Here is a 12,163-nt window from a genome sequence, read left to right as displayed (position 1 = left end):
AGAACTGAACAGGAAGGCTCCCTAGAGTCAAAATTTGTCAGAAAAGAAAAGAAAATAATACTTGAAGAAACATTTTAATTTAAATTCAGTATTCGATTGTATTTAGTGAGAGTGCCAGTATCCAATGACTTGGTAGTATTTTGTTAGCCATCCCTATCTGGCAGAAGTTTTCCAAATCTTCTGTGAGACTTGGGGAAACATTTAGTGCAGCAGTCATGTAAAACACAATATATTAGAAAACATTGGACAGTGCCCTCCTGCAACTCCTCTGATGATGCTCTTCAGCTCATTGCAGTCTCTCTGAAGAGTTCTTGTCTTTTCTTTTTCCAAAATTTGGTTCAAGATCTATTTTTTTCTGTTTTTATGTCTTTTCTGTACTGTTTCTCCACTTTATGGATGACGTTCATTGTGCTTCACAGTACCCTCCTCTCACTGCAGATTATATATTTTCAATTGGTTTAATTTGCAGGATAAATTTCACAAAGTCAAAATGGTTCCTAAATTGTTCATTGTTTATTTTTATATTGTGCAACCTGGGCATTTCTACCCTGTACACTTTTTATTCCATTGTAAATGGCTTCAATTTGTGAATCTGTTTATCTGTGCTCATAGATACTTTACTGCTAGGTTTTATTGCTAATAATAGTTAGGACACTCATTGAATACAAAGATTAGTAAATCATTTCTGTCTAATGTTATTGTCTGCTTCAGTTTTGACTCTGAGGTTCTCGCACTATGTTGAAGTCCACTCATCTCTTTGAAGCAAAGGCCAAGGTGCTTGGCTTACCGGTAATTTGTTAGCTGCAAAATGATACCTAAGTCCCTTACAAGTACCATTAAGAGTAGCCAATGTACTGAAATTAACTTCAGTAACTTCAAGCTTATCAAATTAACTGGAGGACACTCATATTTTTGCCATTCTAAAACTCACTGTGGAAAGGATTACATTGAGAACCTCAAGCGTAGTTTCCTAATTGCCAAGTTTCAGCAACACAAACTGTAAACAACAAAATGTAACAGATGGACAGACAGATGTTACCAACAGAAACTTCACATGCCGAGCTTTGCATCAGACCCCATCTGTTGCTTCTACCACTCGGACCTCCCTCGACCCTCCTCCAGCTCTTGTCCACAATCCTCATCAGCATCCATCAGCCCCCCGCCCCTGACCCCTGTATAAACTAATCAAATAATATTAACATTTTAATGTCTCAAGGACCATTGTGAAAACTGATTCAAATCAAAATTTGAGGTTAAATTGTATCAGTGAATATGGAAACAACTTTGTATCTAATGGCAAATTCTCCCCAAAATTCTTTTTGCTCCTTGAATTTGTTCAATTAAGCGCACTCGTGAACAGCAAGCCAACCCATTTTAAATATACAAAGGTAATGTGACACACATAAGCCATGACTATAAAGGGGGGTAGACCAATAATTCAGACAACTTGAGCTGAACTGCATTCAAAAATACAACTAAAGTCCTGATTAAGTTTCCCCCTCACCCTCCTTCACCATTAATGTTCACCCACGTCTGCATTTGGGCATTCTGACTGCCTGCTTTCTCAGACACCCTGACCCTCCTACCTTGCCTGTTTTTTTTCTGTTCCTTCTTCCAAAGAGACCTCCATCTGTCCCTTCACTCAGCCCTTTGTGGCATCTTTAAGCCCAGAAACTTCCACAATGCAGTGGGCGTGCAAAGGGGGGCCATGGTAAACACGACAGCATCCAGATCCCATTAGAAGCTCTTTAACTCCTATATCCTAATACTCGGAGGGAACTCTGGGAGGAGAAGGTCCGTCCCTTATCCTCATGCCCACAATGTCACACTTTACACCCACTTCCATAGGTAATGAACCTGGTAGTCGGACTTCTTCTGAATATTGCTTTATACTTCTTCGTCTGTTCATTTTCATATGTTTAAGGTTTTCTGCCGAGTTTCCGAAAGGTCTAAGAAAGACAAACATGAAAAACATGTTGAACATGATGACATAGTAAATGCAAACAAGTTTTATCCGAAAAAGGAACAAACGCTACTTTTTAAAAATTGAATTTCGTATCTGACCAGATCAAACTGGAGTGCGAAATATAAAAATTAAATATGACATTTCAAAGACAGCAATAAAATTGTTATTTTGACATTTTAGTTTAAAATTTCAGAAAAGACATTTAAAACACAGAAAACACATTACCATTAGCTGTATGAAAACAAATCACACTGGTTTTTAGACCAGGGACGTGATTAAAATGTAACTAGAAAATTTCTGAAAAAATTTAAACGGAGCCTGCCAAAGTGTGCCAGTCAGTTGGAACCCAGAGTTCTGATGCTAAAAATTAGCATCAATGCTAAAGTAAGCTACAATGTACTCGATAGCATGTGGAGAGTCACAAGCTTGTTGAGCAAAATGGACTTACTCCATTTTGCTCAACATTTAACAAAATTAGTGTGTAAGCTGAAATGAGCCAAAATGCTAATGTTAGTCTAAATGCTGCTAGTGGCATGTGGGCTATAATTAAGCATGCTGTCTGACAGTGACTTCCTCCATTCACTGTGCTAAACATTGCTAATAAATAAACAAAATAGCTAAAAATCTTGCTTTAGGGAAAAGGTGCTCATCTCTTAGTAACAGATTAACAACAAATATTGTTATTGTTCAAAAAACATAAGATGTCTTCTGCTCTTTGATATGCTACTTCTTTTTATATTACTCAAGAAGAAATGTGCAGTTGGTGAATTTCAGAAAAGTGAAAATGTTTCTTTTTTTTGTTGTTATTGGTGTTGAATGTATTTTAAAGCAGACATTCAACACAAATGTAAAAATCTAATTTCTACTTTGTGGCAGTTCGTTACAAGAACTCCCTGGGAAATATGAAAAACATAATCTCCTTTGAAATATCTGCTTAGACAACGGAAAAGGTTTTATGGCAAACTAAAAAATATCAAAATTTGCACAGAAACAAACAAATAGAACCCTAAATAATCTATTTAGACAGTTTATCAGAGAAAGAAAAATGATTTGGGGTTGAGCCTCCCTTTAAATTGGCTTTGACATTACTCCCAGGCCCAAGTTCTGACTTCAGGGCTAAATGGAAAGCACCGTAAATGACCACCAGTTTCTTTCAAATTATGTTTGATATTTTTATAACAACTGAAGGTTCATGTTACTTTATTGTACTATTAAAAGTACCTAATACCACCCGTTTGAATAAGAGTGGCTCTAAAATGAAACCTTAGGGTATCCCACATTCAGATTTTTTTTGTCAGCTCTGATAAAAACTACCTTATAAACAAGTCCTTGTTCTTTAGGCTAAACTTGAACCAGTCATGTTTATTCATATTTTGCAGGAAAAGACTCTAGAAAGTTCTATAAATTGTAAATGGCCTTTAATTTTAGAGAGCTTTATCAAGTCTAGAGGACTCTAAACACTGTGTGGTAAATGACAGTGCATTCAGTCATTCACCACACACATGCTGATGGCGGCAACCTACTAGATTGTAGTCATGGCAGCCCTGAGGCAGTCTGACAGAAGCTGTGCACCTGCACCACTAGGCCCTCTGACCACAAGCAGCAGGAAAGGCGGAAGAAGGGTCTTGCCTAAGGACACAACAACAGACACAGAGTGAGCGGGGGAATGAACCGGCAACCCACCGGTTACCGGTTGATGCTGTCTAATGCTGGCTATTCAACCTGACTGAGCTTGAAAGGGTTTCTAGAAAAGAATACCAGGAAATATCCCAAAAATAGGTTGATCTAGCTTACAAAGACATAGATGGGATTCAGTATTATTATTATTACTAAGCAATAGTATTGAATAGTTCTGTGACTATCATTTTTCAATGTTTACATACTTAATAACTTTACAAAAATGTGTAAAAAACCCATGTTTTTTCCTTTTTCATTAAATATTTAGTGTAGCTTTTATTTGAAAGAGAACTGCGCTCAGGTTGATTTTAGAACAAGTTTGCAAGGTAATATTAGAAAAAAGTGGTTATATTTTGGATGTATTGTATATTGTAAAATAAGTCTTGCTTACCAGGTTTTGCTTTCATCATGTTTACCAAACGTAATACCTTCTTTGATTCTGTACTCTATGTTCCTCTATTTATCTACTTCTTTAATTTCCCTTCATTTTGTGGTGATTCATCTCTCAACCTCTAGGTTCCCCTCACCCATGAACCCCACAGTGTGTAGTGTGTTGTAAGTGTGCATGAAGGCTGAGGCCTATGAGGAGGGTGGGGGATCATTTGTTTGCCTCAGCCTAAAGGCAGAAGGATTATCGCCACAGACACTGATTAAAGCCTTCCATCCTCCTATGGCCCCATTAATACAGTCTTAATCACAATGCTTTATCCCTCCATCCAGCTCCTATGGATCAGGAACTTTTTATTTTAGTGTGGGCTACTCCTGTTTGCATGGCAGATTAAATGTGCTGGTTACAAAACTGAAATATAAGCACAAGAGAATGAGAGCTAAGAAAAGAGTTGGCTTTACACTGCACTGTTAAAAGAATGTTAAAATGTGAAGTTTGGTAAGGAGTTTTTTTCTATCCCTGATCAAGTTTTGGTTCATTTTGGAAAAGCCATCAGTCAATCCAGTCTTCCTTTCAGAATTAAGAAAAACAACATCATGTAAGTTGGTTTAAAATTCTTGCATAAAGCCTTGAGGTCTGCAACTGATGAAGCTGCTGAACTATATTTATATTTTATATAAAATATAAATATTTTATAGGAGCATATCAGTCTATGAAAATCAATGTTAGGAAGTAATAATGTCACAGGGGGATATTTATATCATAAAAATATATGGATTTGTATTTTGAGTGTTTCTCCTTCTCTCACTGAAATTTAAATATAAGCTTTCACACATTCTCCAAATCCTTGAAGTGCGTGTCTGTAAAAAGTCAGTTTTGCAGTGCAACAGCAGATAGAGAATCACTCATGATGTTCTTGACACATCCATCTCGTTCCTATTTGTCTTTTCTTGACAGCCATATATTTTGTTTCAACAGTACCGTAGTTTCTGCAGGTCAACCTCAGTATGCTCTAATATGAGTAAACTCAGATGAGAAAGCTAAGCTGAACTTCTGACATTGTATCACTTGAGATAGACAGGTTTTTTTTTGTTTGTTTCTAAATATTGACTCAACACCTACAGATACAACCTTCAATCAGCCTGCATGTTCCTCCTGCTGAGGATGTTTTAATTTTGCTGAAGTGGTAAGCTGACATTAGCATACATAGACTTACTTTGCAGATAATTCAGGTTGTAAGATGTTCTAATGTGGTTGGAGTTCGTAGAGAAAAAATAATTGTCCTACTTAACAAATTTATTTTGTTTTAATAGATTTAATACCTAATAAGTATTTATGTTGTGCTCTTCACAGTACCTGAAGAGACAACTGCTAGAGGACATTTTATATTGACCATCCAGTGATGTGTATCTACTACCAGGAACGTTTTATAACATTCCTGCTGGCACATAGGAATGTTATAAAACATTGATATTCAGCATTTCAGATAAAATGTTTTGAAATGCTGACAATTTCTGTAAGAAAATTTAATTATGTCTAAGAAATATTATCCATCAGCAAGAAGTGCTTTGAATATTTGTTGATACATTTTGCACCCCTTAGTCCCAACTGAAAATTGCTTTAACACTACAGTCCTGTAGAGCATTGTTGCACATCCCTTTGTTACCACAATGTACTCATCTTTAGGTTACTGTATTTAAGGAGCATATTTGACAATAGGACAGGGCTGTTGTCAGGGCTACCTCAGTCATTTCAGAAAGTAAATAAGGGCTCAACTCCAGTGTTAGCTAGATGTGCTTAATAAAAACTCTCTGCACAAGAAAATAGGCAGGTGCTGTTAAAAACTAGCCATGTAAAATGTAGTCATGTGTCTTGTTGGGGAGCGGTTGTCGTAGTCATCGACAGGTGAACAAATACAGGTATCAGGGACAGAGTGTCACCAGGAACTCCCAGTAATGATCACTTAACAAAGTCCTGTTTAGGACCTTAAGTCAACACATATCTGAAACACAAACCCTAAAATGTGTTGTTTTCTTGATGAAATAAACTCTGCGCTCAGCCAACTATGACTTGTAAAGTGTTGCCATGTTACCCAGAGTTTTAAGGGAAAACTTATTCAGACGTAGACCATAAATCTTAAAAAATTGTCTTGTTTGACCATTATACTCTCTTCCAAGCCTCACCCTATAACATCATCTGCCTCTATGTTTTGTAATCTTGTACCCAAAGTCAGTTTACTGGGATTATTTCCATATCCATGTATTTGGACTCTAGGATAATTGACATTCCCTGCCCCCCTCCTACCACTTTTGTTACAACAAAAAGCAAAGCAACAAAGAGAGAGTGCGCCAGCAAACTCTGCCCGCTACTTTCTCACAGGCTGAGTGTCTGCCTGTATAGCTATGTGTCACTCCTGTGCCAACGCTGACCCACAAGAGCAAAGAGGACAAACTTGTGAATGAGGAGCGGGGACCTCCGTCACCTCATCTGGCCTTTCTATTTGTCCACAACAAGCTCTTCATTTTCCCTCTCTCTCGTCCTTCTCCCCTCATGCTCTCGCTTCTCTTCTCTCTTCCTCTCTTCAAAATTGTCCCAGCTGTCCATCAGCCCCCCTGCCGCTCCCCCAGCTGTCTGCTCTCCCCGAACAAGAATCCTAACAACAATACAGGTCACAGGTCAAGAGAAAGAACAGGCTGCGTCGACAATAGACCAGTGGCGCCCACTAAAACAATAATTCCCTTTTCTTTGAAAGCCTCTTGGCACTTTTGTCAGAACTGGAAAAGACAAACATTTTGGAGAGGTAGATGAAGAGGTGGAAAGTCCTTTCGGACAACAACTTCCCATTCACACAATTGCCCACCGGCCAGAAGGAAGAAACTTGCGCTCACAAACCAGCTCCTACTCTTCCTAGTCATTGTTTTCCACTTTGGCTTCCTGTTTTTTGTTTATTTGAAGTCTCATTGTAGTGTTTAGGGTGATGATTGAAGTCAAAACTACTTTGGCCATTATTATGTTATTAATAGCCTATTCTGATTTTCATCTCTAAATAGACTTCATAAAACTGTACTCTTCCATTTTGATAAAAGAATAGGATACAATGTTTTACTGTCAATTTAAATCATAATCATTTTCCGTGCCTTCTCGTTTTCCCACACTCTGGCAAACATGTACCAATTATTTTTATTTTATTTTTTTTCCATGATCTCTCGCCCCACGGTGTTTTGGCATGAGCCTGATGGGAAAATGGGGCACATGTGAGAGAAAAGTGAATGAGAGGAGCTCAGAAAAACCCCTTGTGACATGTTCACCTGTTCCCCAGAGCTGTTTTTCCCATGGCCCACAACAACAGCCTCCCATCTGACCTGAGAGAAAGCCTGGAGCCAAGTCACTGAGTGACATCATACACAGACTGGCACACAGATGCTCACATTCTGCAACAGTTCCCTTTTATCATTGCTTTAGCAAATGCTAAAATGATTCAAATCAAATAGAATCAGATTCCATTTTTGTACTACTTGTCCTTGTTCTGATTACAGAACAGATGGTTTGCTGGCACAAGTCAGCAACTTCTCCTCTGCTAGTAAGAAATCTGCACATCTTGTTAAAAACTAAATCCAAAAGCAGATAAATCAGTAAATGTATTTCCCATTCAAAAGCATTTTTAACTTCAACTTTTCTGCAGTTTTGAAGATGCAAGCATAAAGTTTAATGTGTTTTCTGAAGATTGAATGCTGCTTGAATCATCAAAAAACTTGCATGCGGAAGACAAAAGGCTACCTTGTTATCAAAAATTGCATATAAATTTATCTTACTTTACTCTAGTAGGCCTAAACAAAACCCAGTGCAACAACATGGCAGGAAAATAGTTGTGGAGAGGTTCAAAGCAGAGTTGTGTTATACAAACAATATTCCAGCCTTTTAACATTTCACAAAATACAAAGTATGGCCCTCCTGCAAACGCATGGTTGTCTACCTTGTCAGGCCTGGTAAGCTACAATTGAAATATGAGAGAGTTGTCAAAAGAAACCTAAAATAAGTAATGTTTGTGATTTAAAACCAGCAAGCTGTAGGTCAAAGCAAACATGTGAAAGAAAGTGTTCTGGTCAAACTAGATAAAACTTTTGCATTTTCTCTTAGATGCAAACAAGATTTATCATAAAGATTGGTTTTATTTATAAAAACCAATTAAATAGTGCATCTTCCTGATATACTATCCCATATAATAGTGCAAGGTAACCAAATATGGTGTGGATGCTTTATCATAGACTAGAAGCTGCTCAGAGTTGATTGGAAGATGGACAGATTCTGGAATTGTTAATATTAAAAGATTTACTATGGTCATAAAAGTCAAAGCCTCTTTAAATATCCATGGCAAGACTTGATCATTGATGTTCAACAATGTTTTGCAACAAAAAAAGGAATAGCAAAAGGCTTTGTTTCTTGATGGTTAAATTTTTTAGAAATATAACACAAAAGTCATTAAACTGTTGGTGCAGCAAAATATGTCATCCAAAACCTTTGCTTCAGGAGAGTGGAAACAAATGCCCCTGTCAGATTTTTATTTATAAAACCAATTAAAACCATATATAATTTTCTGTTTTGTTTATTTATTATCTTAATTGGTCTATCAATTAAAATTCTTATCAACTAAATTGAAGATTGTGGTTGTAAAGTGGAAAACTCGATAAAGTCACATGGTGTAGAATACTTTAACAAGAAATGTCATTTTGCATCTCTTTTATTGGCTTTTATGTTCAGGGGTCACCTCACCAAATTGTCTCAATTTAGTTTCATCCTGTGCATCCTCTACCTTCACACCAACCAGCTTCATTTCCTCTTTCCCCACTGTTTCTGTAATTTTGTGTATTTCAAACAAAACTCTTCTACATAAATTGTCTTTTTGGTCTTATTCTCATCCTACTGCCAATAAACATTGCTTCACCTCTGAAAATATTGAAACAATCTCAGTCTGGTTTCTTTGACTTTATCTCAAGAAACATTAGTCCAACTTCCATAGGACAGGACAAGAGATGTTCTTTATTAACCTGGGGATTGACCGATTTGGTATGGAGTTCATGTTGTCATATTTGATTTGGCTTCAGTTTTACATTGGATGCCCTTTCTGACTTAACCTGTCTCCGTTTATCAGAAGACTTGGGACCGGCACTATGAATCACTGGCTTATGACCTTTTATTGGTGCAATAAAAACCACAAGGGGTCACAAATGTATTTTTTACACACCTACTAATAGCAAGGTATGAAAGAAAACTAATTTCTTACTTCTTTGACAAATTCAATGTGAAAAGAATAAATCTGTCTGTTACGAGAGAAACTCCACAGTAACATGAAGTGATGCCTTTGCCAAAAATATAAAGAAAAATATGGTATTCTAAAATATAAAAAAAATGCTTGTCACACAGTGTTACTATGGAAATAGCATATAATATAAGAATATTTATTTCAGTAAGTGCGAAACAGCAAAATATTAACAGTACATGTGACAAAAATGGCAACACAAATATGAACAAGTCACCTGAAAAACCTCAAAATAAATAGCTAAGTACAGCTACCAATGGATGGCAACAAACCAAGGAGACGGAAATACATAAACTGTGCAGAGAAGAATGTAAAAAAAGAAGACAAGACATTATCAGAATAAATATTAAATACATATATAAATAGTTGCTTTCTTAAAAATCAAGACCTTTGTGCACATATTTGAGCAGGATGACTTTTGGATCAATTTATTCTCAGAGCTCTTGAGTTCAAACATCAGATAGTTGTATTTTACTTCTGCATGAGCAAAGATATGTTGGTTATGGTTAGTTTGACTCTTTCATAACTGCAGGGCAAATGTTCGGAAATAATTAAGAGTTCAAACACCAATGCAAGATCAAACAGGAAAGCAATAAATAAAAGGATAAACATGGTCGCATGTTTGCATCAGGTAGACTCAGTTGAGGTGAAAAGTCTCTCTGAACCCAGTGGGTTCAGCATAAACCTTTTTTTGTTTTTGCACAGCCAGTCCAAAAACTTGTTCAGTGGCAGATTCACTTCTGAGGACAGTTTCTGACCAGTCACTTACTGGTTTCATTCAGTCTTAGATGGTGCCCATCTGAGCAGTGACCAGGTGAGAAGGAGTGAAAGACTCAAAGGCCACATCCAGGGGTAACTCGTAACGAGAAGCTTGAAAGATCGGGTGAGACTGAGCCCTGCCTGGTAGGCCGCCAGCTGTGGAAGTGGGGAAGTGGTGGGCTGAGAGGTAGTGGGCATGTTGACCAGGGTGGGGTGTGTAGTTCCTCTCTGATTCATGTGGAGAAGGCTCCTGCTTCAGGGCAAAGTTACTGCTGATGCTGAGGGGGAGTGAGGGGTCCGTCGTATGGAGGCGTGCTGCTGCTGCACTCGTTAGGGGAGGGGTTGTCAAACGCAGGTGCTTTGAATCCTTTCATGTGAAGGAGGTGAGATGCTTCTAGAGATCCATAGGGTGGGCTGGGAAGTCCTGAGGATGGATAGCTGATTAAATATAATAGATTAAATATAATTTTATGCATTCAGTAAGTTAAAGGTAGTTTTCTTTTCCTCAGACAGCCTTTCATGAATACTTCCAGAACAAGGTATTTCTTCTGTTGTTGCTTTTTGTTACTCCTGAATATTTCAGATCATCAAACACATTTTATGAACAGACAAAGAGTAAATACATTAAGCAACTTTTAAATCATGATTTTATTTATTAAAATCATGTTATGTATGTATTATTTTCATATTATTTAAAATGGACTTTTTATGCTTTGTATTATGTTAGAATCATATCTGGTGTGTTGCTTTGATTCCTTCATGCATGCTTGAGAAAACACTCGCCCACAAGCTTTCCACAAAGCTCCCTTGGATGAGACTCCAGCTGAACCTTTAGTTTATGATCTTATTAAGCTTCAGTGCACTTGAGTTGGGCAGCAATTCCACCTCTGAATGTCTACGCATAAACAAAATAAAGGTTTTTTAGAGGTCTAGTCAAAGTATTGATGTATGTCTAATTGAGTTGATACTTTGTTCCCTTTGTGAATCATTTAGCAACTCCATGTTGCTCGTGATATTAAAATTAGTTTGATCTGAAACTTCTAAATGTAAAAAAAAAAAAGAAAAAAGAAATCTATAAGGTTTTATGGTACTGTAAATTGAATGAAAGCAAGATCATTCTTCCTTCAGGTCTGGCAGCTGCAGGTGAGATTTAAGATTTAGGTGTAATTACAATCCCACTGAAGCCCTAAAAAGCAAAAAAAACATCTCCTGTCTTTCAGTGATTCCAGAATAAGGTCCACAGCAGGAGAAGACAAATGTTACAATCTGGAAAAGTGACATGTTATATAATGGCGTGTTTCTATCTTTGATAACATTTTGTCACAAGCCTGATTATCTGTATGGTTCACACTGGTCTCTCTTGCTGCTGCTGAAGGAAGTAAAATCTTTGCTCCACGCTTTACACTACACTGCATCAGCAGACAGGTTTTTTTGTTTTGTTTTTGTTTGTTTGTTTGTTTGTTTGTTTGTATGGAGAATAGGAGAGGGGCTGTTGGGGGATGTGGGGTGGAATTCATTGAATCTAAAGATAAGATAAACTTTTATTGTGCATGGACGATTATAGATGACTGTTATAGAAGAAGCAGCACAGCCAACAGCTTTGGCAATCCTGTTAGGCTGCACAGAATACAGGAGAGACTGTGGCTTAAGCTGACCAGCAAGAAGCAGGCAGAAGTCAGTCCTGTAGATACCAGCATGGGATATATGCAGCTGCAAACAAACATGCAGCATTTACACCTGCAAGTAAAATACTGCTGGGGTTTTATATTAGACTGTCTCTATAGCAAAGTGTCTAAACTGCACTATATCCACAGATGACAGAGCAATGGTCTGCCAACTATATTTAGCTTGATGCTGTGGTGATTATCTGAGTTCAAATGTGCAGTGGCAGAGATGGCATCACCACCAACTGGTCAATACAACAGCTGGTTACCATGGTAAGTTTGGATGGAGGCTGTTCAGGTGACATTGTAGAACAAGTTGTCACACTGATATCTTGAAAAAGTGGGAATCAAACTATGTCACAGTGGCAGATATTATTTCATGGATATCCTCC

At 37.4% G+C, this 12,163-nt stretch overlaps 1 long non-coding RNA gene across 2 annotated transcripts in view; it reads right to left on the bottom strand.

Moving 5' to 3' along the window:
* The window catches only part of LOC122833757, a 105,371-nt gene that overhangs the window by 67,402 nt on the left and 25,806 nt on the right, over positions 1-12,163 (bottom strand). Inside the window, exon 2 of one of the 2 annotated variants that reach the window (XR_006371053.1) lies at positions 3,490-3,595. This is a non-coding gene — a long non-coding RNA (uncharacterized LOC122833757). Of the gene's footprint in view, positions 1-3,489; positions 4,941-12,163 lie in introns of those variants that run through there. The other variant, XR_006371052.1, reaches the window with a different exon arrangement.

The sequence above is a fragment of the Gambusia affinis genome, linkage group LG01, assembly GCF_019740435.1.
Source record: "Gambusia affinis linkage group LG01, SWU_Gaff_1.0, whole genome shotgun sequence".
Taxonomy (NCBI): Eukaryota; Metazoa; Chordata; class Actinopteri; order Cyprinodontiformes; family Poeciliidae; genus Gambusia; species Gambusia affinis.
Note: the sequence above shows the minus strand (reverse complement) of the source record. Positions and strands in the feature narration are given on the sequence as shown.